The 27045-nt window shown below is 52.7% G+C and overlaps 1 protein-coding gene across 1 annotated transcript in view; it reads left to right on the top strand.

Moving 5' to 3' along the window:
- ST3GAL1 (ST3 beta-galactoside alpha-2,3-sialyltransferase 1) overlaps window positions 1–27045 on the top strand; it is a 95711-nt gene that overhangs the window by 4277 nt on the left and 64389 nt on the right. The window contains exon 2 of the mRNA XM_043601830.1: window positions 12734–12868. The gene's annotated coding sequence lies outside the window, so the exon portion shown is untranslated. The remainder of the gene's footprint in view (window positions 1–12733; window positions 12869–27045) is intronic.

Raw genomic sequence — 27045 nt, 5'->3', positions numbered from 1 at the left:
TATTTCAAAAATACTGAAGCCCAGAGGGGAAATCAGGGGACCCCGAGTGACAGAGCTGATCTAGAACACCAGTTGGTCTCATAAACTCCAAATAGGTGAGTGCCCTGTGTTTTCCCTTCCCCCTACCCCCATTCTTTTCCCTGCACTGAAGTCCTTGTTTCCCTCTTGGAAACCCAACATTCCTTGGGAAGCCTGAGGTTTGACTGTTTCTTGGGTCTTGTTGGGTGGATTGTTTTGATTTCCGTTGATCCAACATTTATTAGGAACTTAACTGTGTTCTACTCACCATGCAAGATGCTGGAAATAGAGAGTTGTAAGAACTCTGATCGACCCTTGTTACCATCCCCCAGAGGTCACCGCGTGGCGGGGAGGCGCACGGGTGCACTTGAAGAGTTTGTGGCAGTATGGTTTGCACGGGGCGGGAGCACGCATGTGCCGAGGGAGGGCTGGGACAGAGAAGGGAGGGGATTCCTGTGCCTTGCGGGACCCACAGGGAAGAATTCACTGGGGAGCCAAAGCCCGAATAACTAGGGAAGTCACACCGCAGGAGAGCGAAGGTAGTTTCTTGCCTGCCTAGAACTGGTATCTAATTAACATGGTGTGCGCCTGGTGAGCCCAAGAAAAGTGAAGTAAAATAAAATAACAGGCCGGATGTAGGTCTGTTCTGCGTGGTTCTGCAGAGGTGAGGGAGCTGGGATTTCAGGGCTTCAGTGATCGGGCCCCGTTCCTGCAGTAGGTGTCGATTTCTGGTTTGCTTGGGTGGGATTCATCATTGCCGCTCAGCCAGAATGCAGGTCCCTGAATTGAGATCTTCCAAGGGTTACGGGCACTGCAGTGATGGCCTGTCAGATAGAAAGTAGCTGCTTTGCTTTCGCTTCAAGAAAATACAATTCTGTGCTTTATTTCTCATCCTTGTCCTTAAACTTGATGTCAGAATTCCATGGCTGCGTCGAGAGAGGGGGTTTTAAAAGGCGTGGCAGGCAGGTGGGGGACGGTGCCCAGGTTTTCAGGCACATGACCACATCTAATTGTGTGAGCTCAGGCAGGCCCTGCACCTCGGGGGCTAGGGTTCAAGTGCAGGTGGGTTATCTCAGGACGCACGGTGAGGATTAAAGATCCCGCATGGAAGAGTGCCTGATGCCCCAGCTAAGAGCCTGTGCGGGCGGGTGAGCACAGGAGGTGCTGCTTTCTGGAGGCACCGAATTCAAACAGAGCACTTGGGAAATAAAGGAGTTGACTGAAGGCGGAAAGTTCTGGAAAGCTCATGGAAAAACACTTGACGTACAAGGCTGGTGTTGATGTTAAACGGTTTGTTAATAGCCCCCATTGGAAGAAGCAAGGCCAGACGATGAGGTTACAGGAACAGCGTGCTTTTCTCATTCCTGTGGGTTGTGAAAATAAAAAAAAAAAAAAAAACTGAAAGTTTTTTTTATCCCTAGGGCTTGACACGGGGAATTACCAGGAGCTGGAATATGGGGTGGGGTGGGGGGAGGGCGGTGGGGAAGTGCACGGGTGGGGGTGCGCCGTGCCCTGAGCCCTTCCTGCGTGGCCTGACAGGCTCAGCGACAGGTGCGTCCTGTGTCAAAGTTGAACACACGCCGAGTGGACTCGGTCTGTCGGGGTTAACGCTGGGACGAGTGTTAGAGACAGGACTTTGGTGTCAGGATATTTCTTACAGAGTCAAGTGGATCCAGGCAGGGCAACCCCTGGCCTAGGACTCAGGACTCCTAGCTCCTGGGCCTTATCCCATACCACTGGTTCCCGGCCGAGGACTTAGGTCCATCACCGGACCTCTTGGAGTCTCCCGTTGCCTCAACTGGTAGATGGCCGTCTAGAATTCCCACCCTGCGTGGGACAGTTGGGAGGTGCCCCCAGCAGGAAGCCTTGAACTTGCCTTATTGATAATAAATAGAGTCCCATCTGCTTTTTAGTAAGCACTTAGGGTGTGCCCAGTACAGCGGCAGGTATTTTGAACAGAGAAGCATTCTGGGTCCCAATAGCAAACACGCACTCATAAACTGAGTGGCGGGTTTACCTGAGCCCAGTTACCACCCCCCACCGTCTCCTACCCACCCGCCTCGCCCCCCAAGAGGCAGATGGAGGGATGGGTGAGGGGCACTGGGAGTGTGGCATAGGAGCTGCTAGAAGCCTCTGAAGAAAGCCTCTCTCCTCAACCTGGCAGGGAAGAGCCTGGGAGATAACACTGCCATCTTGCTGAGTCCTGCCTGCCTTCCACAATCCTTGGGGCACCAGGAGCTGAGCCCAGCCAGCAGCCAGAGGCCAGAGAGTTCCTTACTGGGGCCTCTCAGAAGCAGGACCGCCCCGGAGGGTGATCTTGCACTCACCTGCCTTCTCATTTGATTCTACAGCAGCCGGGGGCGGGGGTGGTCACAGGATTCCCAAAGGACAGAAGCCGGAGGCAGGAGGGGAACTCCCTTACTCCAGGCCCTACCTCTGGGGCAAGCCGGGCTTTTAACCCTTGTTCTCTATTCCCCTAGTAAGATAAAAGAATCAAGTGTAAGATACTTTTGGGGCACCTAGGTGGCTTAGTGGGTTAAGCACCCGACTTTGGCTTATCACGATCCCAAGGTTCGTGAGTTCAAGCCCCGTGTCCCAGACCCCGCTTCAGATTCTGTGTCTCCTTCTCTCTGTTTCCTGTTCTCTTTGTCTCTCTCTCAAGAATAAATACACTTTTTTTTTTTTAAGTGCAAGATATTATTATGAAGACCTTTAGGACTTCCGTAGCATCTTTGAAAGAAGCAGAGTAGCCTCAGAATTAGGGTTTTGGTCTGAGGCTTATCACTTACTTCTCAAGGATCATGTTACTTACCTTGTCTGGGTCTCAGTTTCCTCTTCTGTCGTGGGGATGATACTCCGTAGAGTTGATGTGAAAAATCAAAGAGTCACTCAACAAATGTTAGCTTTTGTGCACAAGGGTCAGGGTTCAGACGTGTGGTTTTGGGGTTGGTGGTGATTCCTCCTGTCCTTTTAAGCCTATGTGATATTCAGATAATACTGTTTGCATGTTTTTATCTTAAAAGTTTTTTCCTTCCAAAAACATCCGGGGATGTTCTTCTGACTCTGCGTATGTGTATGTGTGTACATATTTTTTTCTCCTGTAAAATATTTAGAAGTTCTCTAACCAAGTCTGATTCTGGAGCCCTTAAGAGAATAAAAAATAACAACTTCAACAGCCTCAGTCATTCAGAGGTGAGCAGGAAAGGACATTCGTTCCATGAAAGACGAAAATCCATCTAATTGGGCATTTACCTTTTCAGAAATAAAAGGCTCGGTGGAAAGAAAAGAAAAGGAAAGAAGAAAAGAAAACCTCTTTCCTTGGAAGACTAGACTGGAGCCCAAAATAAATCCCGCGAATCGCTTGGCCCAGTGATGCGGGGCCTTGTTCCCCCTCCCCTTCTTTATTGCGCTATTGCGGTAACGGGCTAAGAGAGCTGCTAGCGGTGTGGGAGCTGAAATACCTCTTGAAACCCCTGACCTCTGCGTTCACAGCCATTGGCATCTGCAGCCCTGACCTTATTTGGACTCCACTGCAGCTCCTCTAGCTGCTACCCTGGGGTTAGGGTCCTGCCCAGGTTGCAGAGGAAGTGACTGACCCAAGGTCACACGGTCTCTGCAGGCAGATCTCCCGTGTGCCCGCAGTTACCGACGTGCAAAGTGGGTCGCTCCTGGGAAGGCACAAGCCCACGCCTCCGACACACAACAGCACCAGACAGTGGCCTGGCTGCCCCCTCACTCATCTAACTCAGCCCACCGCTCACCGCCCCCACCCCCGCCCCTCCCACCTTGAATGGTTCAGATGAGTCCGGTGGCCTGGTCGACACAAGGGCATGTGAGCAAAGGCAGATCCCTCGGGTTCCCACGTGCCCGGGGTCTGCCATCAGCTCCTCCACGTTGGCGGGGCCAGGATGCAAACTTGTCATCAGCGACTTGACCCTTCCTTTGATACTGCTTTCCTTGTCTTTATAAAGCAGCCCCGTAAAGTCACTGCTTGTATTTCCCCCCTACTCCCGTTTTACAGATGTGGACACTGAGGCTCCGCGAAGTGAAGCCGCTTGCCCGAAGTCCCACAGCTAGAAAAGTGGCAATTCCTAACTGCTCCGTTTCTGTCCGAAGCCCAAGATCTCAGGCCTCGTGTTGTGTAATTCCCAGGATCGTCTGGTGTCTCTACATCGGGGGGCCGGCAAGGGTAGAAATAGACTCCCTCAGAGGTGCAGATATAGAGCACATCGCACGGACATCTGTCCCCAAGCCCACCCAAGCTGCGTGCCATCCCACCCAATGGCCACGGCAAAGGGACCCAGGTTCCGTGGCCTCTTCTTTGGCGGGAGGGCGGTCCTGATTGTCCTCTGCACGCTGTGTCCCAACGGGTGGGGCTCCAAGGTTTTTTCCCTGCTTCACCATTTGGTGCCGGCTGGATGGGTTTATCGAGCTAACCTTGATAGACTTGCTGGATTTTTCTGCCTCCGTGTCGGACCCTGTGTTGCTGATGGCAAGCACCCTTCCTTTGGGTTGTACTCATACATTGAATTCTGAGATCCCCATGGTGCCTGGGGATTGAGGAAGGTCTGGGAGCCCGCGGGGGTCGGAGACAGGGCTGTGAGCAGCAGGAAGGCTTAATATGAAGCTTGTCACCAGGCATGCAGACCCACCCAGCTCCCCAGGCAGGTGGCTTTGAGCGACCTGCTCCAAGTAAAATGATTAGTAGAAGTTGCTGTTGCAACACTGGAAAATTCCCTTTTAATAACATCTTCACAATGGAGAGAAAGGTCTGCTGTTGCTCTGCCTCGAAAACACCGTTAATCCTACCACCTGGTGGAGAGTCTGATGAATAAAGACCTTTGCTTGGGAAACGGACGAGCGGCCACAAACAAGAATGTCCTTGTGGGGGGTATTCCTGGTTGTTGCTAAAGCAAAATCTTAGATTTGAGGCCTCAGTCTTCCGGCAAAAAAAAAAGGAAAGTAAAATGAAAAAGGGAGATTAGAAGCCAGCGAGGTGGTGCTCCCCCACCTACCAGAAATTTCCAATGAAAATCACGCCTTTCGGAGTGGTTTGAAGAATTGGTTCCGACGTAGTTTTTCTGTCTCTACCTATGACAGGGAACAAACTGAACCAAGCAAAAACGATCTGTGAACTCTAGGATCATACAAATTAAACTGATGCCTCTACCAGGCCAAACGTCCGAACAAGGTGAAAGAATTTACTGGCCCCGGACATAGCTTTGAAGAGCAGAATATCTCCGCATCGTTGGGAATCTGCCCTGGGGTGAAGTAAAGGAGGTTTCTCCTTTTCTCTGAGCAGGAGCCACAGTGTCAGAAGCTGTGACGGGTTCCGGAGCCAGGGGGGTGGGGGGGGAGGAAGGTGTGTTTGAGTAGATTGAATGATAACACATTACAGACGTTGCACGTTTATAGAGCATGAAACAAGAAGGAATTGTAAAATCCCAGCATTTGCAAAGAGGCTTAGCAGTGCCCTTGTTTAACCTTCCCCTATTCCAAGATTTCAATTATTCATCTACTGAGTCATTCATTGATTCGCTCAATAAAGGTACTGGCTCTGCCGCGTCTTAGCTGTGTGACCTTGAGCGAGTTGCCTAACCTCTCTGTGCCTCCATTCCTCATCAATAAAATATGGGTAATAGTACCCACCTCCCAGTAGGTACTAAACGAGCACTAAATGAGTTGGTACTTAGTGTTTAGAACGGTGCCCTGCAGAGTGCCCCCTCGAAGTGCTTGCTTTGGTCGTCATGATCCTTGTTCAAGTGTAGAAAATTGTTTCCTCCCTTCCACCTTCCCCTGTAGTTGTTCTGCGTCTGCTCGAACACCGCTAGCGATAGGCGAGATCCGTGCCCCACACAGTGACCCTTTGCTCTCTGGTCACCTCTATGGATTAGGAAGCTCTTTGCCACACAGACCTTCCAGCCGTGGAGGGCTTCCTGGAGGAGGTGACAGGGTGCAGCTCTGGGGCTGTCCGAATTTAAGGCTGAGAAGTGGTCTGGGCTTATGAAGCTTGGGGGTGGCACTGGACCCTGGAGGCACCTAAGACTTTGACATGACATTTTAGATATTCCCTGCCCCCTACTTCACAGCTAAGCAGACAGAGGGCCAACCTGTGTGATTCCTCAGCCCGTTAGCGGGCAAAGCCGGGGCGAGAAGCCAGCCCGCAGTTCACAGCTGCCAAGTCCTGCCTTTACCGCTGGGTTTCTGCCCGACTTGGGAAGCTCGGGGTGTCCTAGAGAGCGAGCCTCCCTTGTCCTCCCCAGGCCAGCAGCCAGGGACCCCAGCGGCCGGGTCTCCTACGTGACCCCCTGCGCCAAGCCCTCTCTGCTGCTCTGTTGGCACAGTGCTTACACCACAGCCTCCCAGACCACCCCTGCCCACGGGCTCCTCTAGACCTCCCTCTGAGCAAGGCTGGGTTGCATTTTGTGAATTCTGGCGGCCGTCTGCCCTTTTATCCCTCCGGAGTTTCTGCTCAGGAAATACCGCGTTCTGGACATTTCGGGCTCATTTAACGTTCTAACCAGGGCTCTGCGGTCATTATTGTTATCAGTGTTTTGACAGTTGGGAAAGCTGAGGTTCATTAAAGTTGGCCGTTGGGCCTAAGGTCCCCCAGGTTGAGTCGAGCGGGGGTTGGGGGGGGGCTGTTACACCCCCCCCCCCAATCTCTCGTCGCCAGATCCTGCTGTGACACACCCACATGGCGGACGTTTCCTGGGTCCAGTGTGTCTGGTCTGACCGCCCGCACTCACACACCCCTGCCAACCTGCCCCCCACCTCCCTTCCCTTCCCTTTGTTCTGAAGAATCAGATAAGAGGCCAAAAGAACAAAGCCCCCCTCTCCCCCCCACTTCACCAAGCCATATTTCAAAGGGCTATAAATAGGACGGTTAATGGTGGCACTCCAGGTCACATTCAGCTCGGACAGACTCTGAGTGACGCCAGCCCTGTCCTCTGGCTCAAGGTTTCCATGGTCAGCACAACTTTGCTTTCTTCACTTCCTTCCCTTTTGCTTTCTCCTCCCCACCCCCGCCCTCCTTCTTTCCCCTCGTCCACAAACTGTTGTTCAAAAGTACATAGTTGTGCCTCCCTAATTAGGCCGCGGTTGCCTGGAAAACAGACCCAGGCGTCTTATTTCACAATCCCTCCTAGATCTGAGCGCGATTCTGGGCAGTACAGAGAAGCCGGGAGGCCCAGAGGAGGCTGCTAGGCCTCCAGCGTCTGTCTCCCTGCTCTGAAGGTGAATTCAGGTTCCCCAGCGAGGAAGGCCGAGGGGACGCCTCCGGGAAGGCCTAGGGCCGGAGGGGGCGGCGAGGGCCAGGAGAACACAGGCTCCGGGGCAGAGTGTGGGGGCCACCGTTTGTCATCTCTGAGACTGGGGCAGGTGACTTCCATGTCCGAGCCTCAGTCTTCCCACTGGTGCTCTGTGGCCGCACCACCCATCTTCCTGGCTGGGAGTTGGGCTCAACAGAACAGGAGACGACGGGGCATGGGGGAAGGCCCCAGAGAACAGACAGTCTTGAAGCTGGAAGACGGTGGGATCTGGTGACAGTGGCAGTGAGGGTGGAGAGAGCCAGCGCCCAGGGGACCTCATGGAGGAACCCCGAGATGGAAGCAGGGCACCACCCCCCTTCGTGTGCTTGGAGGAAGCGGGTTGTAAGAGAGGAAAATGGGAAGATTACGGTTTGGGGGTTCTGAGCAACCTTCAATTTTTCATAGTGAGGTACGACCCAGGCTTCTTTACCTGCTTCTAGAAAGAGGTGTAGCCAGACCTGCGTTGTTGGAAAACCAACAGACTGAGGCTCGCGGCGGATGGGAGGGAGCGGCCGGGTGCTCGCGGGAGTGACGGCCAGCCGTGTTTGGGGTGTTTGCCTCGGGTGAGAAGTTCCCACGTCTTTATTTCTCTGGGCTTGGAGAACAGACTGAACTCGGTGCTGGGAACCAGAAGCTGAAGCCGCTGCAGAGCTGGGCGCCACTGATGATGTTAGGGAGCCCAGAGCAGAGGTGCAGGCCAGTGAGCCGCCCCAGCACCCCCCCCCCCGCCAACTTACACATCTGTGGGGTGTGAGGTGGGGAGACGACCTTCTAGAGCCCAGCCTGGCCAGAAGGCGAGGAGACGGGTCTGTGTACGAGGCGACCCTGACTTTGAATTGCACCTCTGCCCCTTGCAGAACCTGCGGCCTTGGGCAAACGACCTAATGCTTTCAGAGCGTCAGTTTCCACATCTTTGAAATGGGGGTCAGCCTGCCCCCGGCCACCAGAGGACTGCTGCGCAGACCGAATGAAATCATGCGCACAGGCTGCTTAGCCCGCTGCTGGCCTCGTCGTCCACATCCATCCATTCGCTGTCGGTAATCATAACGTCTCCCCGAAGCTGCCAGACCAGCGCCTGGCCTCCGAATTCAGAAATCCACTGGGTCGGAGAAACCGCCCCCAGCTGAAGCCCTGTCAGAGGGGGAGGGGACGCATGAGAGGACAGCCCTCCCAGGACAAGCGTGTGTACTTCCTGCCGGGTACAGTGCCCTTCCTGCCAGCCCGCCAGCCCGAGAGGGGGGACACGGCTGCCTCAGGAAGGGGCCGCTCAACTCCTCTACCCTGGAGCCGGCCCAGGCACCCGTGGCTCCCCTGCCCTGCACCCTGCTCCCAGCTGGCCAGCAGCCCTGCTCTGGGTACCCCGCTCCTACTCCAGGCATTTCTGGGTCATCTCACTGCCCAGCTTCTGATCCGTCCCTGCACCTGCCTACATCTGGGTCGCCCGTCCCCGTGGCAGACAGATCTGCCCGTCTCTGTGTTCATCTCACTCTCCACGGTCGTGATCATCGTGTTCCGGACAGGAACTCGGATTAAGAAACCACCCACTTGTGCACTGACAGGCTCCCCCTGGGGTGCAGGGTGGCGCGGCTGCCGGCTGTGTGCCCGCACCCCTCCCCACTGGGCGGGCTCCTCACGGGCAGAACCCAAGAGTGTGCTGTGGTCCCTGCCAGGGCCGAGCAGCGAGCTCGACGGGCGCACCCGAGGCTCAGTGAGTACCATCGTGAAGTACGCCGTGCTAGGCAGGGTAGGAATTGGTTTATCACTCGGCCTCCAGTCTTGACGGCGGCCTTGAACGAGTTGCTTAGCCTCTTCAAGCCGCCAGGTACTCATCCGCAAAATGATGCAAATAATAGTTCACATGACATCCTTGTGAAGATCAGCAGAGCATTGGAGAACGAACACAGGGCTTAGTTTGGGAAAGTGCCCGTGAGCCATTACAAGTGGTCTCGGAGGCTCTCACTACTGCGAGTTTTACTTCATTGCCGTTGTTGTTAAAACGATTTCGTGTTGGTTTTTGTCCGCTTGTTTCGCAGTAGAGCCTTGCAAAGTAGTGGAAGCAGGTGCGGTGTCCGTTTTACTAAGGAGCAAACTAAGGCTCAGAGAAAGGCCGTTTGTCTACAGTCACGCAGCCTGGCTTGACCCGCCTCTCCTGGTCTGTCGCACCTCCGGCAGCAAGGCACATTATTTTGGAGTATGACATGGCCACCGGCCTCTGGGAACAGACTCCTGTACCTTCAAAGGGCAGCACTATTACTCAGAGGGGCCCAGCGTTCACAGTTATCCGGATCATCACTTCTCGCGTGGAGGAGAAAGCCGTGCTTTATTAAGCGAACCGGCCGCACTCCTCCAGGGGTGATGCCGAGTTTTGCCTCCAGCCCCCTCCTCTGCTCCGCCAAGAAACAAAATCAGAGAACAAAACCCCCTGACGAGATGTATCGTGTTCTATTGCATGATGGGAAGGAACGTCAAAAAGAACGTCAGGGGGCTCGCCGATGGTGATGCTCTGTTAGGGGTAAAGAAGGAATGACTTATGGGCCCTCATCTCCCACGTAGCAGGTAGAGTTGGTGGACGTGCTTCTTGCTTCCAGATCTCCTGGTTTAAACCCAGCATTTGGCTTCTGAGGGCCTGGGCCGGGAGCGGCTACCAGTTGGATGGATAGAAATGAAAAGGCGAAGGCCTGGGAGAGGAAGGGTAGGGAAGCACGTGGAAGGGTAGGGAAGCACGTGGAACGTAGGGAGATGCAGGAGGGCAGGGTGCTGCGGGAAGAGAGCCACCTCGGAAGAGGTTTTCGGGGCGCGTGTTGAAAAGCAAAGGCCAGGAGAATCTCCGTGCACAATAGCTAGGCTGCTCCCTGGGACCAGCAGGTGCAGAGTGGGGTAGTTACCTTCTCTGCGCGCTTAGCGCCCCAGTTGTGTGTCAGGAGCTGAGAAACGGTGGCCACGGAAGGTGGGCGACACCTGGGGGACAGCTGTAGTTTGGAAAAGCCGCGCAGTTGCAAGCTCGCCAGGTCGGGGCCAGGAATCCCGCGCAAACGAATGAAGGTAGGCACAGCAAGCCGCGGGTGCCCGGCGGCAAGGTGGCTACCCCAGCCTGGAGTGTGGAAGGGAGTACGTTAAAGAAAACATCTCGGACGGGTGACACGTGAGTGTTTCTGTTCGTTCTCTCACTCAGGAAACAGGAACTGACTTTGTCCCACGCGGTAAGCCGCGTGCCAGGTGGTGGTGGCGGAATGACACGTAGCACGGGCACGCCTGTGACCCCAGGGAGTTATCAGGCCAGTGGCGCATGCCGTTTGGGAGCGCAGGGAATTCTGGGCAGTGGCGGGGCCTGGCCTCTTCGAGGTGGCCGGCAAAGCTGTCCCTGGGAAAGGCCGTCGATACTGAAATCCAAAGAGCGTGTGGACAGCACAGAGGGAAAGAGGACAGTGCCAGCTGGTGATGGGAGGGAGGAAGGTCGGGGTTGCAATTTACACGGATCCCTCCGGGGGCTGCCAAGAGCAGGGAAAGGCATCAGAGGAGGTGGGAAAGGCAGGTCCAGTCGGGAGGCTGGGGCGGTGAGCAGCTCACCTGAATTCTTCTTTCAGACAACAGGGACTGAAAAGAAAGTTCCATCCCGGGCGCTTGCATTTGCTCTGACACTGAGCCCCAACTGCTGTGGCTCGGGCCACTTCGCGTGTCGTCTGTGGCCACATCCCGCCCCCTCAGCGAGCTCCAAATAGAATCTATTTATTGGCAACACCAGGCGCCTTTAGACAAATCGTGGGTCGGTCTGTAACTAAATCCTGCTGACCTTACATCTAAAATAGCTCTTGAACCTCCCATATCTCCTTTATCCCACAGCCCTGCCTTAGTTCTGGCCCTCCTCCTCTCTGGGCAATCACCCACACAGGCCGATCTTTCGTTTTATTATCGTGATGGTTAAAAAAAAAAAAGATGAAACCCAAGTTAGTCAACATATAGTGTAATAGTGATTTCAGGAGTAGAGTTCAGTGATTCGTCTCTCACATATAGCCACCCCAGTGTTCATCCCAACAAGTGCCCTCCTCAATGCCCATCCCCCATTGACCTGTCTTTGTAAGTTGCAAGTTGATCGTGTTTTATGACCGTTGCCGGCAGTGTAAAGCTTACTTAGTGATTGCATCGGTGAGCTTTCCCTGCGTAACAAGCAGCTCCAAACCTTAGTGCCTTAAACAGCAAACACTTGTTATCTCTCCTGAATCTGTGGGTTGATTGGATGCTCCTTGTGGTCCTAGCAGCTTGGCTGGGACTCAGTGACGTGGTCCACGCACTGGGGGGAAGGGGGGGCAGCCGGGCTGGCTGGCATGCCTGGGGCCTCTCCCATGGTGTTTGTCCTCCTCCAGGGGACCAGCTCAGGGGCCAGTGTGGCCCCAGAGTGATTCCTAGCAGCGAGGAAGGGGAAGTTTTGGGCACAAGCGCCTTTGAAGCCTTTTGTCTTTTGTTACTGGCTCACTGGCTAAAGCAAGTGACATGGCCAAGTTCGGATTCAGAGGGTGGAGAAGTGGACCTCAATTCACGTGGGGAGAGGGAGCAAAACCACTCTGCAAAGGAGCGTGCGTACACGGTGGCCGGAGCAAATGGGAGGGGCCGTTAACGTACGCACCTGTCCTGGCGGCTAAGACGAGGACAGTAGAACCAGACAGAATGGGGGTGTCCCCTTGGGGGCCGCTCTCTACCCCTTACTGCCTTTGTCATCTTGCTCAGGGTTGCTCCCAGGAGCTCTCCCAGCTCCAGCTGCCCATCCATTGAATGGGAATGATCCTGGAGACCACCCCAGGGATTTCGTGAGACAACGTGTGGTCGGTACATCTCTCAGTGCTTGGGGCACAGTAGGAACTCAACTGAGGGTCTCTGTTCTTACTCAAGGGTGAGGTCTTCCCAAACGATCTCCCACCCGGCCTCCCCGGTGCATCCTAGCCCTGATCTCAGATACATTTTTCTTTTATCGTCTTCCTCAGAGACCCTTTGCCCAACCCTTTTCTTTTTGCCAAAAGGCGTTTCACTTGAGCAAGGAGCAGCTGAAACCATCCATCTGGCCTCCTACTGGGTTGGTCATTTCTCCCTTCGCTCTGCCAAATATCATTCACGTCCTTGTATCGTGTTGCCATGAGATGCTTATTTGTTTTTCTGTCCTCTCCACCAACCTGAGCTTCTTAAAGGTGTGGACTATGGTTTACTCACCTTTCTGTCTCTGGTGCTTGGCTGTGTGCACTGAACGGGATAGGTGTTTCTTTCAAAAAAATACTTGGTGTATAAATCACTGGGTGGGTGTGTGTGGGGCATTGGGCGAATGCCTTTTAATGGTCCTGAGTCATTTTCAAAAGACCACGAATGAGCAAAATGTCAAAAATGACTTCAGCTTTTCTCCTCTTCCTCTTCCCTTCCAGTTGGGACCGTTTTCAGACGCCACCTTTCTGACCCGGAAATGCCAGAAGTGATCATCATCGCCAGGGGCTGTGGCGAGCAAACGTTTTGAGCTTTGTGGCCAGGACCGGAAGTGGACCTTCCCTGGGCATACTTAGGTAAATGACTGCCCTCTTCCCCTTGCACGAGTGAGAGGTACTGTCTTTTCTGGGTTCTTCCGTAGAATAATCTTGAGTCGCGGAGGAGAGATGTCTTGTCTTGATCTCTTTATAATTTGGCCTGCCGTCCCCGGGGACATTCCGTTAAGAGGGAAGGCTTTCTCCTAAAGGGAAAAATGTAGGACCGTTAGGATGTCAAGTGACCTCTTTTTCTTGAAAGGAAAGCCTTCTGTGTTTTCATTAAGCAAGTACTTAAAAACCGGATTGGGAACAGCCTCGTATGGCCAATGCCTGCCATCTCAAAGAAGGTCTGGAATGACGCTGTGCTGGAGCGGGCATCAGCAAACAACTATGACCCACAGGACAAAACTGGCCTGGCCATTTTTTGTAAATAAAGTTTTATGGGTACCCAGCCACACTCCTCTGTTCAAGTATGTCTGTGGTTGCTGTCACAGCACACCAGCAGCGGTGACAGAGGCTGTGTGGCCTGAGAGCCTGAAATATTTAGTCTGGTCCTTAATGGAAAAAACGTGCCAGGCCCTGGACTAGAGTTAAGCTGTCCACAGGTAGCCACTCCATATACAGCTATTTAAATGTTCATGCATTAAAATGAAACAAAATTAAAAATTCAGCCCTCACTCAACACTGACCACATTTCAAGTGCCCAGTAGCCACATGTGACCCATGGCTACCATTTTGGACCGTGCACATTGAGAACGTTTCCATCGGTGAGGAAGGCGGGCTTGGGGAAACTTTGATCGCCCTGCCCTGGGCTGTCACTCTTCGATCTGCCAGTGTGTAACTCAGCTTGGATATCGTGGCAACCACCATGGAAGAAGGAAGGTTGGTGCATGTATGTGTGCGTGTGTGGCTGTCCTATATGATTATTGGTGAGGACGTCTATATCTGTGTCTACCTGCCTTGTCTATAAACATGGAATTGCTTTCAAAATTTCTTTGGGCAGCCAGCCTGTGGTTGCTGTATATAATTCCATGTAAAAACTAAGCCACTTGGACCTTAGGATTTATCGGTTTTATATATACAAATAGGTTGATACAAATATGAGCCTTTCTGTGGTCGTGGGAAGGTCAGACACAGTATGGGGTCTCCTGAAAAGGGGAAGAGGCAGTGGCCATAGTGTCTCCATAGGCTGAAGATAGGGGCAAGGGAGGTGAGAAACGGAGAGAGGAGGAAAATGAGCTAAAGGTATGGTTTCTGTGAGTCTTGAGAGAATGAGGAGTGATGGGGACAAAAGATGACAGGGAAAGGACTGTGGGTTTACTTTTAAAGAACGTGTTACACACATTAACGATGATTGGGACCTTCTCACATCCCAGAAATGGTCTGAGCACAGAAGACCCTTGGGTCTCCCCAAGCTTGGACTTGGCAATAGTCCCGCCATCTTGGATGGGTCAGGACTGGGGGTACAACAGGAGGTTCCTCTTATGAATAAGGCAGTGCAGTGCAGAATAAGAGGCCCAGTCACTGAGATGCCCAGTGTTTACGGATGGGTCTGAAGAGGGAACAGAAAAGAAACTCTAGGTATCCAGGAGGTCTATAGGCAAAGGCCCTAGGTTGTGTCTTTAGGAGCTGGGCTTAGTCGACCTTGGGTTGCCCAGGAACCAGCAAGAACAAAGCAGAGATTCGGACGATGGCAAAAGATTGAATTGATATGTGTCCGTACGTGTAGATCTGCATGGGCCCTACCTCTCTTCTCTCGGTTGGTCTTCAAACTCCGCACCGTTGCAGGTGAGGGCTGGAAGCACCTGAAACGGGTGTTTCCATAACGGACCTTCAGACGATGGAGTTGAATGCAGATATGAAGTAATTAGAAGTCACAGTAAGAAAAGGTATTGAGTTTTGTGTAGTTAGTATCAAGCACATCAGGGATAACAGGGGTGATGGTGATGATATTGACAGTGATAATATCATCTATCCATTTTCAGCTTATTGTGTGCTGGGTACACTGTTCTGGTAACAATAATATTATAAGAGCTTCAGATTATTGTGCTAAGCACTATATTCACTTTTTCTCAGTATGTGAACCCAGGGTATTCTTTCAATTGATCTTTTTTTTCAATTACTTTGTCTTGATATAATTGCAAATTTACAGATAAGTTGCAAAAAACAGCCCCCAAAGATTCCCGGGTACCATTCACTCGGATTCCTTAAGTGTTAACATTTTCTTATTTTTGTTCTATCCTTTCCTGTCTCCATTTTTTCCTAAAATCAGAAAATTCTTACAATGACGATACAACTGAGGCAGAAACTTAACATTGACTTGCTACTATTATCTGATCCTTAGGCCTTATTCAGATTTCAGCAGTTGCCCTCTGCGAGGTCCTTCATAGCAAAAGAAAGCCCATTTGGTATGTGTCCTTCTTGGAAAACTTCCTTAGTCTTACATTTCGTGACATTTTTGACATGTTCAAGCCAATTATTTTTCAGACTCTCCCTCAGTGTTTGATGCTCCCTCGTGATCCGATTTAGATTGTATGCTTTTGCCAGGCATCCCACAGAGCTCGTGGGGTGTCCTGAAGGCCTCACATTGGAAGGCTGATGCTGGGCTGTCCCATTCCTGCATTGTTGGCTTTATCAGTTGGTTAAGGATGGAATCAGCAGTTGGTCAAGGAGCCTTGGATCCTTTCGGTGGAGAATGGCATCTAGAAATATCCTCTGGTCACAAGATGTGTCCATTGCTACTGAGGGAGCATTGCCTCTAGGCGCTCTGAGCAGGCAGAGCTGAGAAATGGGCAGTGTGTGTGTGTGTGTGTGTGTGTGTGTGTGTGCGTGCACGTGTATACATATAGATTTGTCATACATATACACACATCCGTATTTATAGACATGTGTATACACATCTTTACATACACCCGTATACGTCATATGTATGTGAATATCCATACGTAGGTACGTCATCGAGATCGTTTCTAAATCAACTGATGTATTAAAAACACCACGAGCGCACACGGGAGATGCTGGCTACAACGTTCTTGATATCCACATCTGTCTTCCTGACGCTGAACAGTCACCCAGGCCCAGTGCCAATACCACAGACCATCCCATTTATTAAACTATGGATCAGGCCCTGTTCCAAACTCTTCCCTCACCGTGACCGCTCATAACAGCCCAGTGGCCCACGTACGGATGAGGAAACGAGAAAGGAGAATTAACTTACGCAAAGCGACACGGCTGGTAAATGTGGCAAGTTTACAGCGGGTGCCTGTTTGCCTGTTGGCCTGTTGGCACTGGACCAGATGGCCGGGGGAGACCCCGCTGCCTCGGATGAAAAGCCGAGCCAGAGGCGGGGCAAGTGTTCGTCCCCGTGGATCCAAGACCGCTGATGCCCAGAGCAGCAGGAAGGCCACGGCACGGTGGTGGTCACTTCCTTCACTCCCCAGGAAATGTTCACAGGCGGCGTCCCTGATGGAGTCGCGAAACACACAACAGGGTGTGCAGAGATGCACATGGGGTGCAGGAGCGTGCAGCCGTGGGGGACTGTGTGTATGTGCGCACGAGCGTTTTCGTGGGGGGAAGGGTGTTGTGTGGCTGCTCTCCTGGGCTTGCAAAGACCTTGATCAGGTTGAGGGTGTGAATGCGGAAGTGGGCGTCTCCGGGGGAGAGGGCATTTCCTGTCTTGCAGTAGGGGTATTCCTGGCCCAGTTGCTTAAGCTCAGAGGCTTTTGTATCCCTAGCTTCCAGCAGGACGATTGTAGGTTGTGAATTTGACGAATGCTACTGTGAATAGCGTGTGCGTTAACAACAATTCCTGAGCTCTTTCTATGTGCCAGGCGCTGTCCTGGGCAGACGAAGGGAGCTCACGTCCTAGCAGAGAGTGGGGAAGAGGAAGAGACTGGCAGTAAGCAGGCACCTAACCATGCGGGTGGCAGGGCGGGGGGGAACAGGCGGGGACGGGTGTAGGATGCTGGTCCAGGAGGAGCTGTCGGTGGAACCCAGTGACACCGCCCAGAGGAGAGCACAACAGTGAAGGTGAGGAGGGCCCCGATCAGAGGACCCACGGGGACTCCTCCCTGGCGTTCGCTCTGGAAAGCCAGGCCCGTTTGCTCCAGTGTAGCTTTTCAGGCTCGAAGAGCCATGTAAGTGGGCATTATCCCTCAGGACTCAAGCATTTCCTCCAAAAACATAAATGTTATCAGCGGGCCCAGAGGCGGACTGGAGGCGAAGGCAGCCTCACTAGATAAGAGGCAGTGTTGGTGGTCAGAGATACGGACAGCAGTGAGACCCAGATGGAATTTCTATTGCTGATAACCTTTAAGAGAAGAGCAAGGGCTGGGGAACAGGGGCTGTTCCCCCGGAAGAGAGGAGACCCGGGGGCCCCTGGCTTTGAGCCTCTGAAGACTGGCCAGCACCTTGTACCCGACGATTTTAAGGAGGGCGTCCTAGCAGAGTGAGTAGAATTAGCAGAGAGGTTTCGGTTCAGGCTGTGTTTTTCCTTCCTTCTCATCCATGCGTTCGTTCGTTCATGCATGCATGCATGCATTCATTCATTCATTCATTCATTCATGCAGCAGAGGCTCTGGGTCCCTGGCACTATGCCAAGCACCCAGCCGGGGTGACGGGTGGGGGGGGAGGACAAAAGGGGAAGACAAGAGCTCTGTCCCTTGAGATATTAAGACTTTCATGGGAGAAGCAGACAAATGAACAAGTCAAGAGTGTGCACACTTTCAGTTCGGAGTGTGGGGAGGCCTGAAGCTAAAACAGTTTGGGAGTTCTCTTTGAGAAATAACGATACGAATTACGAGTTTCAAGTGAAAGACAAGCCCCAGCTAAGTGGGGTGCTGCCAGGGGCTGGGGCTGAAGCTTCCCGGGGCTGGGACCTCCTGCGGCGTGGGTGAGAGTGCTCTCTCTCCCGGGGTGCCCGGAGCACAGGGGGTGCCTTACAGCAGGAGGCTGGACAGAGCTCGGCAGAAAGGCTGGCTCCTTAGGTCCCCCAAGCCCTTGTTCTTGGGCTAATCCATTAGGGCTAAAGACCTTTCTCTTCTTAGACTTTCAAAGGCAATTTCCTTGCCATCTACAAGGGACTGTCTACCTTATGATCCCACTTCCAGGACTGTGTTCTAAGGAATCACCTGAACTTCGCGAGGTTAAGTGCTGACAGACTGTTTGCCGGAAGGTCTGACTGCGGGTCACGTGCTCGTCTAAGAGCCCTGCGCATTGACACGTTTAACCCCCCCACAGCCACCCTGGGGGCTCCCTGCTCTGTTTCACCAGAGATGGGACCAGACCGAGGCACAGAGCGGCTGGGTAACTTAACCGCGGATGCACAGCTGCCAGCAGGTGCGGGAGCTGGGCCTTCAAGCCACGTGGTCGGCCTCTGGAGCCCAGTCCACTTGCTGTGGTGCCCGTCCATCCGTGATCCTCGCTGCCTGAGTCCTTTATAGCAGCGCATCAGAGACAGCCCGAGTGGCCAAGGTTAGGAGAAGGGCCAAAGTACGGTCCCAGAACTCGTGGATTGTGGATTGATGCACGCAAGGAGCTTTAGCGACAGACACGTCACAGGGCTTGATTGCAGGTGCGGAGGTGGAACACAGAGAAAAGGAGGGTAGACGTTAACTGCGTGTTAACGGTGCTTGAAACTCCCTCTCAGCTTCCCCCCCACCACCCCCCGCCCTTCCTGGACAGGCTCATTCGCAGGTAGTTTCTGAGTGCCCGACGCTAGAGACGCGGCGGTAAGGAGCTGAGACCCAGTTTCTGCTCTCTCCCTCTGCTCACACTTGTTCCCAGCACATTGCATGGCGTATCTTCCCGCAGCCCCCATAGATCCCTCACTGGTCCTGGTGCCCTTGGAACCAGTGTCTCCCTGCACCTGTTACCTCGTTTGTAAGACGGAGCTGGGGACCCACACACCCTCTGGCCTTGGGAGCGCACACTCCTTACAGTTGTCGAGGGAGGCGCACTTTGCAGGCATCATTAGTATCTTCTAGAAAGGTCAGGCACCCACAGCTGAGACCGGCGTGGTTGCAGCAGCGCATGGGCCTCCCTGGGTACTCAAAGATCCAGTTCTGGTCGACAGCCAGGCTGGAAGGGGGGAAGCAACAAGCCACAAGCCTCACCCCAAGCTCGCTGCGACCCCGCACCTGCCAGCCGCGGGTCCTTTACCCGCTGAGCCTGGTCGTTCTCTTGAGAAGATGCGGCGGGTCCCGCCCGGCAGGCGAGGTGGACCCCACAGGGATATGAACGCTCCGAGGGTTCACTGGAATAGATCTCAGGGTGGACTGGGCCTGGCACCTCCTCCGTCTGTCTCTCTCCGGCTCTGTGACCCGGATGCCCGTTTGTAAGGAAGACAGTGGTGCACCCACCTGCCTATCGGGATAAGAGGGTGCGCACAAAGCGGGGCGCGGTGCCTGGTGACCAGTGCTGACCCCTCACGTCTGTGGTTATTCATAGCTGAGCCAGAGCGGGGTGAGCCGTGAGGCTGTGGCAGAATTTCTTCCACGGGAGGGTGGACGTTCTGGGGTAACCCCTGCGGCCAGGCCCCGTGACCTTGATAGTACTTGTGCCACAAGAAAGAGGGCCACCAGATGCGTGGAAGTTTTCTATGTGATTCTGGAAGCCAAGCCCCCAGACTGAGTTGGCCTCAAATGACTGATGTTTATTCCACTCGCGCCCGGATGGTAAACACTTGGGCATTCACCAATAACCTTTGTTCCTAAAGGGCATTCAGTCATGTCCTCCCTCTTTTCAGTGTCCACGTCCCTAATGGCCCTGGGACAGAGTCCAAATTCCACAGCAGGACACAGCTCACCATGACCCGGGCCCCACCTGGGACCCCGGCCTTATCACTGCCCCACCCCACCTTCTGTGAACCACAGAGTAATTTCAAGAATACTACTAAGAGTATTAGAATGGTTTTTTTTTCAATGTTTATTTATTCTTGAGAGAGGCAGAATACAAGCAGGCGAGGGGCAGAGAGAGAGGCGGACACAGAATCCGAAGGAGGCTCCAGGCTCTGAGCTGTCCGCACAGAGCCCGACGTGGGGCTCGAACTCATAACCCTGACATCATGACCTGAGCCCAAGTCGGACGCTCGGCCTGCCGAGCCACCCAGGAGCCCACGAGTGTAGACTGTTAAGACAGTCTAAGTCACACTTAACGTGCGTACTGTACCATGTTGGGCAGGCCACTTAACCTGTCTTGATCTGCATTTCCTCATCTGCAGAATGGACGCAGTAGATGTCAGTGATGCGAGCATTAAATATGTTAATACATGTAAAAACGCTTAAGACCCTTCTGGACACACAGCAGTGCTAACTGCCCGTGCTGTGTGTCAAGTACCGTTCTGTGTCAGTCTTAGCCTTCAGACTGCCTGGGGCGCTCCCCTGGGCCCTGCTGCTCCTAGTGAGCCCCCGGGGACATTGCCCCTGACCAGAGTCAGTGTTGTGGCCGGGCAGGCCCTCTTCTAGTTAGGATTGCAAATACCTTTCAGCAGCAACTGTGGGGAAACCTTGGGAAACAATAGGGTTTATTATTTACCGATGCTTGAGGGTACATAGCACCGCCCGGGGCCACACGGCCAGGTCACCAGGAGAGAGAGGGACAGAGAAGGAGTTCTGCCTTTATTGGGGTTGAGGGTGGGGCACTACGTTGGTGCAGCTTTCGTCTTTATTGATGAGTTTATTTATTTATTTATTTATTTTTAAATTTTTTTTAACGTTTATTTATTTTTGAGACAGAGAAAGACAGAGCATGAACAGGGGAGGGGCAGAGAGAGAGGGAGACACAGAATCTGAAACGGGCTCCAGGCTCTGAGCTGTCAGCACAGAGCCCGACGCGGGGCTCGAACTCACGGATCATGAGGTCGTGACCTGAGCCGAGCCGAAGTGGGACACTTAAGCGACTGAGCCACCCAGGCGCCCCTATTGATGAGTTTAAAACGTAGAAGCAGGAATTAGGGCACGGGAGGGGAAAAGTGGGGTCTCTGGAGCTTTCAGTTACATAGGCATCCAAGGCTTTCTAAAAGCGGAACTTGATGGGTGGGGCGGCCTGCTGTCTATCAGGTTCTGTAGCTGGCCTTGCATTTCTTTGAGACAGATGTCTTTAAAGCGTTTAGGCAATCAAAGCTTAACAACAGGTGCCATCACAATCGAAAAAGCTAGTTGTCAGGTACTTGAACTACAGATAGTAGACACAGATGTGGCTATGGCTATGGATACACGTATGCAGGTATAGATATATTCTATGTTTATCCTAAATAAATTCACTCTACATGCAGCCTCCGGGACTTGGAACTCGCGGTTTGCATATGCACATCTCTCCACTTAGAACACCCTTCTCTTTGTACCTTCTTTTTTTTTTTTTAATTTTTTAACGTTTATTTATTTATTTATTTATTTTGCGAGACGGAGAGAGAGTGTGAATGGGCGAGGGGCAGAGAGAGAGAGAGAGAGAGGGAGAGAGGGGGATAACAGAATCCGAAGCAGGCTCCAGGCTCTGAACTGGCAGCACAGAGCCTGCCGCGGGGCTCAAACTCACAGACTGTGAGATCATGACCTGAGCCGAAGTCGGATGCTTAATTGACGGAGCCACCCAGGCGTCCCCACTTTGTACCTTCTTGTTTAAATCCTCCCTCTTCAGAACTCAAGGGTCACCCCTTCTGGAAATCCTTCCCCCTAGCCTGTCCCACATCCTCCCCCTGGATCCCCAGGAATACCCCTGTATGTGTCTTGACCACATTGCCTGCCCTGCATGGCCTGTGCGTGTTTTCCCCGTTAGATTGGCAGCTCCTTGGGGAACAGGACTGTGATTCGCTCTTCACGGGGACTTAACTGAAAAGCCACCCGTGCCGGGCACGTCTCTGTGTCTGCAGGGCCGAGAATGGATGCGTGAAGGCAGGCACAGGGGACCACTTGTGCCGGGCGCACAGAACCAGCCCCGGCTGCCGGTTTGAAAAACATGTGGTACAGCTAGGTGACCACCCTCTGGGCTACTCACAGGCGTGGGTGCCCTTGGGGATTATTTCTCTCTTCTTCAATACCCCCCGGGGATCAACCAGCCCTCCACACTTCTTGTGACTTCTGCTTCCAGCTTTCGGAGTCCTGGAAATGAGGGCTGTCACATCTGGGGGCTCAGTGGTCCTTTAACTTTGGGATTAGCCGCTATTTCTGTGCTGCCTACAGCTCAGCCTGTGTGCCAGCACCAAGAGCTGCTGATTATAGATGTGCATGCCTCAGGTTAAGTTAAGCAAACACACCTGCTGCAATAGCCAAGTGTACTTTCTGATCTGCGTAATGGGGAGGAGGAAGGAGGACGTGGGGAGGAACCAAAGCCACCCTGTCCGAAATCCATTTGGCAGGCACCGTCTTGCGGACCGTGTAAGTCCCAGGGCTATGCCACCGTGTTGCTCAACAGTCTTCACGTAGGCACTTCCTCGCGGGCACTGAAAATGTCCTCTGTGTTGGGAGATTGGCCATCAGGAAAAGAGAAGGAAGGGGAAGCTTTGGGGCAGGAGGGATGGATGTGTTCATTCTGTTGGTTGAATAGAGTGGAATTGGCTCTCTGCACTTCAAAAGCACAGCAGATGTACAGTCACTTAACTGGAACCTCCTCGAGGGCAGGGGCCATGTCCTTCCCTGTTGCGTCGTCCATAATTGGATGGGGTTGGGGGTCTCTCAGGGGGCGCTTCTGGAGTTGACACGAACAATCGTCGCATTGTGTGGTTGTGTAGTGTTTCATCAAGTGGTAGTACTGTATGGCTTCACCATTTCTTTTGTTTTAATGTTTATTTATCTATATTTAGAGAGAGTGCGCACATGAGTGCAAGTGGGGGAGAGGCAGAGGGGGGCAGAATCCCAAGCAGGCTCCGTGCTGATCTCAAGAACTGTGAGATCATGACCTGGGCCGAAATCAAGATTCGGACGTTTAACCGAGGAAGCCACCCAGGTGCCCCAAGCATTTCTGTTACTGCATATTTCTGTAGAATACATGCATATAATATATGTGTGTGTGTGTATATATATATATATATATGTATGTATATTATATATGTAATATATCATTATCATCATCATGGTTATAAATAATATTTCGGTGAGCATCTTTATGCTTTTAGCATTTTCCTTCATTTGAACTATGCTCTTCAGATAAGTTCCCAGGACAAAGATCCTGAAAATGTGTTTGCCACCTGTTACCAGCTGTGACTTTGTTTCGGAACAAAGAGAGGAAGGCAGACTGGGGGACAAGAGCTGAAAGCCCATCCCTGCTGGGGCTAGGGAAAACCAGGGCCTGGAGGCAGCAGGAATGGGGTCTGGGGTTGGCAAGGGGGTCTCCTTTCGGCTGGGCTCTGCGTCCAGGTCCCGGAGGAAGGGGGGAGGGGAGGAGTTGCAAATGAGGAGACAGGAAGTCCAGACAGAGAAACCTGCTTCTGGTAGGAGAGAGAGCAGGTCCTGGGGCCCCTCCTTTCTTGGGAGCAGTGTGCCCCATGATGGGGGAAGGGAGGGCGCTCTGGGCCATGTGCAGGTGGGACTGGAGCTTGTGAGGTGCCTGATTCATTTGTAAAACTGGGGTGTCGGTAATTCACAGGGAGAAATGTATTTCTGCTGCACAGAGATCCTGACATTCTAGGCACCTGCGACATCTGCAAACCCTTTGCTCTGGTTCCTGGGCACCGTGGACTTCAGGACATTTGTGGAACTCCAGGGTTTGAAGGTTCCACGGGTCTTGAAGCTCAGAGTGCCATTGGCCTGGGAGGGGCACAGCATGCCCACATACCGTGGAAACCGGGGGGGGGGGGGGGTGGGCGGAATTCCAGAATCCCCTGGGAATCCAGAGAGCTCTGGCTCCAAAGTCATCCCTCTGAAATAAAAATAGTCAAGAAAGACAAAGAACGCACGGGAACGCACCCACAGCAGGAAGAGGCATATTGGCTGTCACAGCATCTGGGGGAGCCTTCGGGAATTTTGCACGTAGGGGCCCGGGTTGCTCTACATCCTGCACGGACAGTCCTTCATGGGCAGGAAGGGTCAGCCTGTCCCAACTGCCAAGTGCAGCCTCCCCAGGACCCTGCGGGATGCTGGTGTGGGGCAGCGTGGCATGGTCCATGGTTCATAAGCTGTCTGTGTTCAGACTCCTTTTCATTAAGGACTCCTTAAACACTACTGATGGTCCCAAAGAGCATTTGTTTACGTGGCTTATATCTGTTTTTTTTTTTAAGTCTTTATTTATTTATTTTGAGAGAGTGCACAAGCAGGGGAGGGGCAGAGAGAGAGGGAGAGAATCCCAAGCAGGCCCTGAGCTGGCAGCACGGAAGCCCGATGCGGGGCTCGATTCCGTGAACCATGAGATCAAGACCTGAGCCAAGATCAAGAGTCGGACACTTAACCGACTGAGCCACCCAGGCGTCCCAACATGGCCAATGTCTGTTAATATGTTCCAGGTTGGTTATTAAAAATTGAGCTGTGCTTTTCATATGTATTCCTTCATTTAAAAATAACAATAATAGGGGCACCTGGGTCACTCTGTGGGTGAAGCATCCGACTTCAGCTCAGGTCGTGATCTCGTGGTTCATGAGTTCGAGCCCCGCGTCGGGCTCTGTGCTGACAGCTCAGAGCCTGGAGCTGCCTTCAGATTCTGTGCCTCCCTCTTTCTCTGCCCCTCCCCTGCTTGCGCTCCGTGTCTCTCTCAATCTCTCTCTCTCTCAAAGAAAGAAAAATACATAGATAAAATAAAAAAATAACAATAATAAATTAATCGCATGGTAACACAAATATGAAAAACAACTACTTTCCAAAACAGAAAAGTAGTGAGAAGACTGTTATGGTTTTACAAATTCTCTTCAGTGTCTTAAACGAAAGCAGCTGGGTTCTCCTCTCTGCTTCTGCATTTGATCTGTGGTAAAATCCCTGTCACTCACCTCTGGGAAACTCCCCTGTACCTTTGTGAGAGAGGGAAAGGAAATGACATCTTAATATTATTATGAAAATGGTTTGGCATCATGAACTCCCTGGAAGGGCCTCGGTGACCCCCAGCGGTCCCGGGAACATAATATGAGAAGTGTGGGTGCAGAGGTTAAGAGTATAGCTTTTCAAGCAGGCTGCCATGGGAGGGGGGCTCTCACATCCCAGGTCCACTTGGAACCAGCTGAGTGACCTTAGACAAGATCCTTGACTTTTCTGTGCCTCACTTCCATCCTCTATAAAATAGGACAATAGGACCCATTTCATAGGATTGATATGGAAATTAAGCAGTGCCAGGCACATATTAAATGCTTCATGTGCTATATAACTTGGTGCACATATACATATACATGCTATATGTGTGTATATATGTATATTCTGTACATGAACATGCATACATTTGTGTGTATACTATATATAACACGTATCATATACATACTGAAGCCAATAAAGTATTTTTAAAGATACTACAACAAAAGTCACACACTTCAAATTTTTCTTTAGTGTTGATTTATTTTTGAGAGAGAGACAGAGCCCAAGTGGGGGAGGGGCAGAGAGAGAGGAAGACACAGAATCCGACGCAGGTTCCAGGCCCTGAGCTGTCAGCACAGAGCGTGATACGGGGCTCGAACTCACAAAGTGTGAGATCGTGACCTGAGCCGAAGTCCGACACATAACTGACCAAGCCACCCAAGCGCCCCCAAAGTCGCCCATTTCACATCATTTCTAAGAATCGGAATTTTAAACACAGCCATTTCTTAAGGCGGTATTCCGGTACCCTTACCGGGGTGAGGGACCCTTTGGGCACAGCCATGGTTGGGCACAGGGAGCGCCCCACGGAGCAGAACCATAAGTGCAGGACCCAGATGAGAGGTCAGCTGTGCAGCCCTGAGGCCGGCAGACTGCTGCTCCCCTCTGCTTTGCTTGCCTGGAAACCAGAGCGAGGGCTTGGTGACTTCTGACTTTACGCCTCCTTTTCTCTTCGTCTGTTTGCTGGTGACGCAACCGTCTTCATTTGGCCGCCCAATTGAAAACATCTGGCCACTGGGCAGGACAGAAATCAAAGCAAGCGACTGAAGTTCCCGGCCCAGGGATTTCCTGAAGCCCCCGCCTGTACCTGATGGATAGCACCGTGCTCAGTCGGGGGTGCCTCGCATGCTGGGAGCCTTGTCCCAAAATACTTTTCTCTGGAAGTTCACGGTGTGAGCCTTACAAAGGCATATGCATCCCGTTAGCCTTTGGAAATACGCGCGTAGGTTCAAAAAAATGAAAAGATAAAATGTTGGCTTGGATTATGTCCCCATTGCATCGCACCTGTGTGAAGGCATCAGGGAGGTTTCGCCCTGAAGCCTTTTCCACCTGCTTCTGTGCAGATTGCTGCTCCCCACTCTGGCTCATTCATTAATTCAATTAACAAGTATCCACCCGAATGCTTCCCCGTGCCAGGTGGGCTTCAGAGAGCTGGGAATGCCCCCGTCAACAAGCAATCCCTTGTGGCGGAGGGGACTTCTGATAAAACTCCAAAGTTGGGAAATGGAGTCTCATGTTCGCAGGAGGGTGAGAAGTGCTCAGAGGGAGTCATCAGAACGCTGCCGGTAGAGGGTGGCTGGGGCTGGCCACGCTCCAGAGGCTTGGAGGAGGGGAGAGCCTTGTCCATGTGGCACCATGGGACACCATGGGACACCATGTGTCCCCATGGGGGACAGCCATCATCAAACCCTAAGGGGGCAGAAGCATACCTGGGGAATCTGAGTGGCAGACACCCTGGGGAGCCCCTGCAGAGCGAGTGAGGGGCTGGCAGATGGTCAGGGAGGAAGCGGGAAGGCCCGTCATAGTGGCCTCCCTGGCCTTTGGGTGACCAACATCTCCAACTGTGACACCGTGCTTCTCAATGGACCGCAGTGACCTCCTATGGCTAATTCCCTAAGCTATTCAAATCACAACCTTGCCTCCTCTGGGAAACCACTCCTGTACCCATCTCGGGGCCCGGACCCCTCCTCTGGGCGCCCATGACATCCCACGCGGGCCTCTAGCCTCCTGTCCCCCAACTTCAGACGCAAGTTAATCTGCCTGCCCGTTGGTCTTCCCATCAGCTGGGTCCTTCGGTTGTTTGCCGGCCAAGTGGTCCTGAATTTCATGACCTCCTGCCTCTGTTGAGGAGCACCACCACCGACCCCCTAACATCGGACCCGCTAGGGTCCCCTGGGACCCTTCTCATCCTGTCTTCAAATGGAGCTGCTCCAGAACCCCGCTCACGTTCTCCCC

The sequence above is a fragment of the Prionailurus bengalensis genome, chromosome F2, assembly GCF_016509475.1.
Source record: "Prionailurus bengalensis isolate Pbe53 chromosome F2, Fcat_Pben_1.1_paternal_pri, whole genome shotgun sequence".
Classification (NCBI taxonomy): domain Eukaryota; kingdom Metazoa; phylum Chordata; class Mammalia; order Carnivora; family Felidae; genus Prionailurus; species Prionailurus bengalensis.
Note: the sequence above shows the minus strand (reverse complement) of the source record. Positions and strands in the feature narration are given on the sequence as shown.